At 42.8% G+C, this 8,385-nt stretch overlaps 1 protein-coding gene across 5 annotated transcripts in view; it reads left to right on the top strand.

Moving 5' to 3' along the window:
• Window positions 1–2,324: 2,324 nt before the first annotated feature.
• ZNF438 (zinc finger protein 438) overlaps window positions 2,325–8,385 on the top strand; it is a 38,793-nt gene continuing 32,732 nt past the window's right edge. For 3 of the 5 annotated variants that reach the window (XM_042888737.1, XM_042888736.1, XM_042888733.1), the window contains exons 1-3: window positions 2,580–2,649; window positions 4,363–4,444; window positions 4,923–4,976. The gene's annotated coding sequence lies outside the window, so the exon portion shown is untranslated. Of the gene's footprint in view, window positions 2,385–2,579; window positions 2,650–2,980; window positions 3,126–4,362; window positions 4,445–4,922; window positions 4,977–8,385 lie in introns of those variants that run through there. The other 2 variants (XM_042888735.1, XM_042888734.1) reach the window with 2 other exon arrangements.

Below are 8,385 nucleotides of genomic sequence, written 5' to 3'. Positions count from 1 at the left end.
TGTCACCTAGTATTATTTTGACAATTATGCATTATGATACAATTCTCAGTTATGTTCCAAACATTAAAAAAAAAAAAAAAGTTTCACTGAGTCAGTAACTGCCATGTGCTTACATTCTTCTTATTGCTGGGACTGTGTGCAAGACTGCAGCGCATATTATCCCTAAATCTGACATTTCCTCCTTCTATCTGCTCCTGCAAGTGCATCTTATTCCACTTCAGCAGCCTGAAGTCCATCCTCTGCTTAACGTCTGGATCTTTGTTCAGTCGCAGTCTCGCCATGCAGTCAGTTTTAAGGTTAGATCAAAATGACCAGCTGAAAACCCCCATTCAGCCATCCCATTACACTGGAGGTATCTGACCGCTGAAGAGGTGGAATTTGTCAATTTCAGCTAGTAACCTTAGGCCCCTCCTATAGACAGAGAAACAGAAACTTACAGGGCACCACTGATGACCACTCAGGAGTCTTCAGGAGAGAAACTGCAGCCCAATGAATTGGCCTTTCTAGTTGTGTTGATATATGGCAGAAGTATTACTACGCAAGCATACTTCTTGATTTTAGTCTAAAAATATACTCCAGTGCTAAGAAAAGAATGTGAGATTTTGTACATCTATTTTTAATCTGTTTAATTCTCAACTACTAATGCTCTTCTAAGTAGTGCAAGTTTGTTACCTTCTCATATGATCAGAATTCTTAAATATGTACATATACTTTTCATTTTATTCTACGTGACTGCCCACTACCTTTCTTATCATTTGTATAAAGGATTGAGTAAAAACTTTTCTACCTAATATTTATTCTAAAGAATTGCCAATGCAATCTTTAAAATGGTTATTATCTCTGTCCATTGTAAGATTGTAAGAAGAGAAAGAAATATTTTCACCAGGTACCATACTGCAATTTTCTTCTGCTATCATTGTTAGCAAGTTCTTAAGTTCTATGTAATTTCACTGCTAAGAGTAAATTAGAGTTGCAAGGAAGTCTTTTTCCCAGTATTCTGTTTTAAAACGTGAGGTCCCAGATTAAAATTTATTACCACTGCTTCAAAGTTTCTAAAGCTTATCGTGAAGTGTGGTCTTAGGAAAATTAATATACTCTATTAGAAGGAACTGATCTTTTCTGTGAATAATGAACAGTCTACAATGAAAGTTTATATTGTCTCACTATTCTCATCAGTTATCTTCTTTTCTTTCACCAGCAACAGATAAACCCACTGTAGAATTTTATGATGTTTTTAAATGAAAACTAATAGCTGGTAAAGGCACAGGCACATTTGCACATCACAATGAATATTTTGTGTCTCTTCAGATAGCAGGTAAATATATCAACAACCATTGTATGGTAATTATGTCTCATTTATGGTTCAAGAAGTCAGTGCATATACTGAGTATAGCAACATTTTTGCTCAAGTAAGTTAGACACAAATGGCTTCAAAAGGAATTACAACTGTTTAGGACAATTTGAGGGTTCTCTTTCAAATTCATTGTATTTTATAGGCTCTGTAATTGCCAAACACTTTGGATTTAGTAGGCACAAAAAGGTGAGGAATAAATTTGTTTATTTTTAAACTTCAGTTCCTGCTGAAATTGTAAATGACTTTTACATGAAGCAGTTCAGATACCTACATTCCAAGCAGAACACCTAACTAAAGAAAGTATCTTATTATAAATGTACTTCAATTCTCAAGTGATTCTAAGTCAATTTGTCTGTCCTATCACCAGATATTTCACATGCCACGATGAAGAAATCTGCATATATATTTACAGACTTAAAATATGTTAACGTACTGTTAACTAACAAAGTTTGTTTTTCAGCCTGAGGTATATGTGGAGCAATACAGAGGTTTGGAAAGGAGTACATCATTCTTGCATCTTCTCCTGTCTTGACCTCTATTTTTGCAATTTCTTGTGCTTTTTTTTCCAAGCACATGACAACAGATAGCAGAATTAAATGCTTCCCCTTCACAACTTCCACTTCCCAGAGATGTGCTAATGCAACTTTACAGATCCATCGCTCCAGCAGTGGCTGGGGTGATCCTATCCTCCTCTTTTTCAGCAAACGGCTGTGACCCGACAGAATAGCTGTGGTAAATGGGTTCAGGGGTCCTGGCAGAGCTCCAAAGAGTTTGTGGTGATGGAGACAGCAGAAGACACCAAGCTGAGAGGTGCAGCCGTATGACAGAAGGGAACAGAAGCTGAGCTAGGCCCCATCCCTGGAGGCACTCAAGGCCGGGTCGGGTGGGGCCCTGGGCAGCCCGAGCTGCTGGGGGCAGCCCTGCCCACGGCACAGGGATAGGACCCGTGACCTTTAAGGTCCCTTCCGGCCCAAGATGTCCGCGCGTCTGTGAGGACGAAGGAAACGAAGGGCCAGAAGGACCAGGCGAGGTGGGTGGCTCAGAGCGAGCGCAGCCACCCGCTACAAAGCGCAGGCAACAGCAGGGCGGCGCACGGGCAGGCAAACGTAACCCCGCGCCCAGGAGCCACCCACCACAGGCCTCAGCCGCCCCTCGGCGGCCCCACTCGCCCGCCAACGCCGGCACCACGCCTGCGCCGCGCCGGGGCGGCGGTTTCCCCGCGGGCCGTGACGCCACACCGTCTCCGTGACGCCGCGGCGGCGTGACGTGACGCGGCCACGCGGAGGGGCGCGTGTGTAAGTTCCCTTCCCCTGCGGCGGAGGGAGCCGCGGGACGGGGTGGGGGCGGGCGGGACCGCTCCCGGTCTCTGCTCACGCCGCCCCGGCTTCAGGAAGCCGGCGGCGGGGCCGGGCGGTCTGGCGGCCGCTCGGGGCTGGGCAGGAGGAGGGGCCGGGGCCGTCCGGCGAGGCTCTTCCCGCGCTTCGGAGGGTTGCGGCGGGGCCGGGCCGAGCTGAGCTGAGACGCGGAAGCGCCGCGCCGGGTGAGATCCCGTCAGCGCCGTGCCCGGATCCGGGCCCGAGTGCCGTCAGCAGACCTCGCCGCCTCCTCCGGGCAGCGCTGCCGTCCCGTAACGCTGCCGAGGTCCGGAAGGAGCCTGAGGGCGCCCGGCCTCGGCTCTGTGGAAGTAGATGCGATCGGGGCGGAGGGCTCCTGCCCGGCCGGGGCTGAGGCCTGTCACCTCCACAGCTCCTCGGGGCTTCGTGTTAACGAGGTAACGACCGTATCCCAAGCACTGAGCGGTCCTGTGTGGCTGGTGTTGGAAAAGCAAAGAAGGAAGTGTGAGAAGGCTTCCTAGAAGCGTTGTGGGAGGGCTGTGAGCATGCCCTCAGTGAGGCAGATGAGAAAGAAAGCACGAGAGAGTCTTGCTGCACTTTATCTTGTCCCACGGTCACGATTGCTGGAAGACTGCCCAGTTCTGTGCCTGAGCTGGATCTGTGGGATGCGCCTTACATACTATCGGCAGTCTTATCCCCTTCAAGTCAGGAGCCAAGCAGCAAGTAGCAGTTGTTTACTCACTGCTTTCCTGGGAGCTGTGTAAGGAGCCCGAGGCTCACTCAGCGGTCCCATATCTGTGGTGCAGTTCACCTGGCTTAGAGTAGAAGTTACTGTCATGGATTTGCTTACACTGATGCATTTGTAATGTGATATGAGCAATGGAATAATTACTATGCAATAAAATCACAGAGAGATGGCTAAAATAAGGTAAATGCACAACTCCCCTGGATCACAGGATTAGCTGAGTGCTGCTTGGTTTTTTGCTCGTTCTTTTTTTTTTGCTATTTTTTTTTTTTTATTTTTTTCCAGGGCTGCACAGCAGCCAAGATACTCAGTTGCTTTTTTTTTTTTTCCCATCTAATCTTATCATAGCTACTTATTTTTAGTAGCAGTTCTGGTGAAGTTAGCTCTTTTTGTTTATTTTATTTATTTTTATTTTTTAGAAGCTATTTTTGTGCAAAGCAAAATGTACGTATCAGCACGAGGGCATATCTTGTTCTGCTTCGGCTGTTGAAGGAATTGGGTTTTGTCCAAGTTCCAGAAAGATCAGAAAGGGAAGAAAGGAAAAACCTTATAACAGTTATGATGCCAGTTTAAAGTATTTTTCTCTAGTGATCTGGTGTAATGTGTTGGTTCAGTGAAAAAAAAAAAAATGAGTTCTTGCATAATGATAGCTGGAGGGTCAAAATAAAAACAACATGAGTCAAAGGTTTTCAGCGTTTGCACAGTCTGCTTGAGTAATAGATTTTAAGGTGACCAGAAATTCTGTAGCTAGTGTTTACCCAAACATTCACAAGGGAAATACTAATTTCCTATTTATCTTCTGAGTCTAATTTCTGGAAATATTGGAGCTAGCAATGGCAGTGACAGCATATGATGAGATTTTTGTCATTGCCATGTATGACTTTGGATATGGTTAGCAAACGTCATATGTATATGTTTTTAATGTGCAGGTTCAGTGATCATGCTGCGTTAGACCAACAGGACTTTCTTCATCAGTGACTTGATGTGTTTTGAGGAGTTTTATGTGAAGAGGTAACGTTTATGGATGTGGCTTAATGTTTAAGTGTTTGTATGAAAATGATGATAGTTTTGTGTATGTGTTTGAACCTGATGAGATAGGTATTGTTGGGTCAAAAGAAAATGGTCAAATAGTGAAAGCGTAACTTGGAAAGGAAACTTGCTGACAACGTTATTACCGTTACAGAAACTTACACTTCTAAAAGTAAATGGTCAAATCAGGAATGTGCTTACTTACAGTTATTTCAGCAATATCGATTCAAGCATTTATTACTGTGTCTTGTAACCTAAATGATGGGAAATGTATGCTGAGCCTCGAAGAACATGGTGTTGTATTTGCCCCAACTGAGAACAAACACATTTTAGGAGGAGTCTTGTTCATTTACTGCTTTCTTAAACGTATACCTTTGTTTCTAATTTAATATGATGTCCTGACCTTTGTGAAATACATTTTGTGAGAGATTGGGACTTCTCTGTTTTTTCTTTAAAACAGGAATTTAGATGAATTAAATACTTTATTGGCCATAGGAGGATCAGGATGTGCAAGGTAGGTACTCTGAAAGAATGCAGTAAGTATCCTTGCAGAATATTCAAATGATTGATTCAGTATTTAAGTACAAATTAATGGTGTACTGTGAGGGGGGGGTTGAAACTAGATAATCATTGTGGTCCCATTCAACCCAGGCCATTCTATGATTCTGTGTTTTTTTTTTTGGTGTTTGCTCATTTGAATGCATCTTTGACTTACCATAGTGCAGTGCTTGCAGGTATTGGTTTGTCCTTAATAAGCTAATTAACTGAGTGGGGGAGGTGTTCAAAAATCTGTTTTAAAGGACTGTTTTCCAGGGTATTTATAGCATAATTAAACACTTTAGGAAATGTTTTCAGTTTGTGGAGCTGGACAGTGAGCTCAGACAGTGTTTGATTCAAGTAGATGCAACAGATGTGGGAAGAAAAAGCACCATATCTGACAGTTTTACCTGCCCTTAGCAATGGACTTGATTTGGGTTACTAGGTAGCTTCAGAGTTCATGGAGAGTTTTACCTGATTGGTTGAATTTGGCAGAGAAACATTGCTGTGCTCAGTGTCCCATATGAAGTCAGACATTATTGATAACTGAAAAAAAAAACGGAAACCAAACAAAGTGAGCTCTGCATTCCTTTGATAATTCTTATTTGAGAACATCCAAACATCTGGAACACGTATATTGATGATGTGAGTAAAGGAATTTAGCTTTTCTCTAGCTTGATTACAAGTGGTTGCATCTCACTGTTCTGTGTGTCTGTCTCTGCACCAGGTCACATCTCAGTGGAATCCCCTTTAGGTAAATGACTTGTTCTCCCGGGACTGCCCACTTACTGCTTTGATCTTCTCATCAGTGGGGACACTGAGAACTTTTAGGCAGTAACACAGAGTCCTTGTCAATTTGAGCCACATCAAGAGAGAAGACTGACAAGTCTAAGAAGCTACATTTGCTTTTGGTTTCTGTCAAATTTAATCCTAAATATACAAAAGTATCAAAAGCAGTGTTCAGCAGGAAAAGACTACAGAATTGGCTCCTGCTCATTCCCACTGAACTGTTCTTTTCATTCCATTTAATGGAGGTTGCAGTTTTTACTTTTTGGTGTAGTTAGCAACAGACTATCTGAAACTTCTTGCATTTGGCTCTGGAACAGCAAAGAACAAATGTCAGGGAGGTGCTGCGGCAGGAATAGAAGTGTTCAGAAAGTATGTGAGAATTTGGGGGGAGGTGACAGGGAAATCTTCCTCCTATTTCTTCCATGCTGGAATTCATATTGTAACATTTAGAGTTGGTGTTCAGTTCAAAACTTACTGTGCTGCAAAGGTTGATGTGTTGACATGGGCATGCTTTCCCACAGCTCAAATAGTGGAGAGTTTATTTATAAAGCAAAATATACCTCTGAAATTATAATTGATACTGTAATTATGGAGAACTTGCCTTAAAGAGGAGGCTTAGTGGCCTGTAGGACATTTTCCTGGCTTAGAATAGTCAAGATTTATACTGCAGCATTTTCTCTGTATGAGTCTTAAACAGGAAATTCCCCCATCAAGACAGAAAAACTTCAGTAATTAAGAGGTACTGTGATGGGGATGATAAGCCTAAAATAATGGTCAACTTTAAATGTTATTTATGGTTGGAACATCTAAATGGTGAGCTTTGCTTTACTTCGTGAGGATCATTGCTTTTTCAAAATACGCGTTCAGAAGCCAGCAGTGTGTGGTGCCAGCCTTTCCATAAACCAGGGTGTGCCAGATGTGTGTGGGATCCTGGGGAAGGTGGTTGCATTGGTTTCTCTATTTCACTTTGGTAACGAGCGGAATGCTTCCGAAGTTGCTGTGTTTTTTTCTTCTTTCAAAAGACTGGGAGTTTTGTACCTCAGCCTTGGGAAGGAGGCCGGTTCTGAATGTATTTCACGCTCATTTGTTACCTGGTGGAATGGTTGCTTGTTTATCTCACTTATAATTTTTTTTTCCCACTCATTGTCTGCCTGCACTTCAAGAACACCCATTGCCACTGTGCGGTTTAGAGATGATAAGAACGCAAATACGGTCTAATTTGCAGTGATTTTGATCACAGGTTGCTATGTTTGAGAGTTGTGCCAACTCTCTCTTGATGTACGTGTATAATGATGTACTTAATGCTTAGTGGAGCCTGAGGGATTTGTTCTCCTGTAGTGAAAAAGTGCTATTTATTTGCACCGTAATCTGCAGAGGAGGATAGCAGTAAATCTCCTGATTTTTCTTGAGATGGTGCTCCTTTATCTTGTGTTTTATAAAACCGTGCTGCCTCCTGCTCCGGGTGATTGTGGTCTAATAGTGACTGTAGCAGCCCTTATCATTTGCAGGGGAGGTGGGATTTGAAGTAGAGAAGTGTATCCTAGTTATCGCACACTTAATCACAAAATACAGAAGAGGGCTGGACTTTTTTTAAAAGCAGTTATTATAGCAGAATGAGATGCCAGAAGCGTCGTATCTGCAAGATATGTGGGATACTTGCTCTGTTCTCTCAGGTCTTACAAGATCATGACTGGAGTGGGCTGTTCAGATTTAGGAACAAGTCCTGCCATGTTTTCTGCTGACGAGCAACGTAGACATACTGCTGTAAGAAAACGGGGCAAACCAGCTTCCTTTTTAGCTGCAGCATTTGAATGGAGGCTAGGTACTCTGATTTGTTATGGTGCTGTGCCAAGACCAGAGCTGCAGTTCGATGTCAGAGCTCTGCAGAGAAAGTTGCCCTAATTCTCCACCTGCAAAGTGTTTCATCTCTTGGGTGTCTCCCAGAGTGTGTTGTGGAATTCCCACTGAGTTTAGAGCAGTCTGGTTTCTGTCCAGTGCAGATGACTTGTGTGTTGGAAAACAATTCAGCACCTTTGCACTGCAGGTAAATAGACAAGGGAAAACGTGGATAATAAAAACTGAAATACAAAACAACCATTTTCTTTTGTTTCCAACAAAATGGCAGTTATGAACTGAAGAAGAAACTTTGACTTCACCAGTGAGTTTTTGGCCTTCATTTAGTTCTTTACTGCACTGCATCTGCCCCATTCGCACACCCATCCTGAGACATTTTCATGTGTTGCTTTTGTATTTTGCTTTTGTATGTTGTATATTCCATAACTTTATTTCCTTCGTGGTTCTAGTGAATGAGTGACTGCAGACAAGCATTGGTCTTGCAGGAGTTCACTCTGCATGCACAGCTAGTGATGACATATCCACTGTCACTTTTCATTAGAAGTGAAAGCAAGGAAAAGGAAACAAAATAAGAATCATACAGAATAATTGAGGAAAGAAAGACTGAATGACAGATGAGTTGTCATACACAAGGTGTGGTGACAGTGGTAGCGCTGTTCTGATTTGCAACTTCAACGATAACTAAGGAAGCATGGCATTTAAGTGGTTTACTGTCTATTTTTAATCAGAAAAGTACTTTTTAA

The sequence above is a fragment of the Lagopus leucura genome, unplaced genomic scaffold (assembly GCF_019238085.1).
Source record: "Lagopus leucura isolate 7727_CA_CO unplaced genomic scaffold, USGS_WTPT01 Super-Scaffold_100157, whole genome shotgun sequence".
Lineage (NCBI taxonomy): Eukaryota > Metazoa > Chordata > Aves > Galliformes > Phasianidae > Lagopus > Lagopus leucura.
Note: the sequence above shows the minus strand (reverse complement) of the source record. Positions and strands in the feature narration are given on the sequence as shown.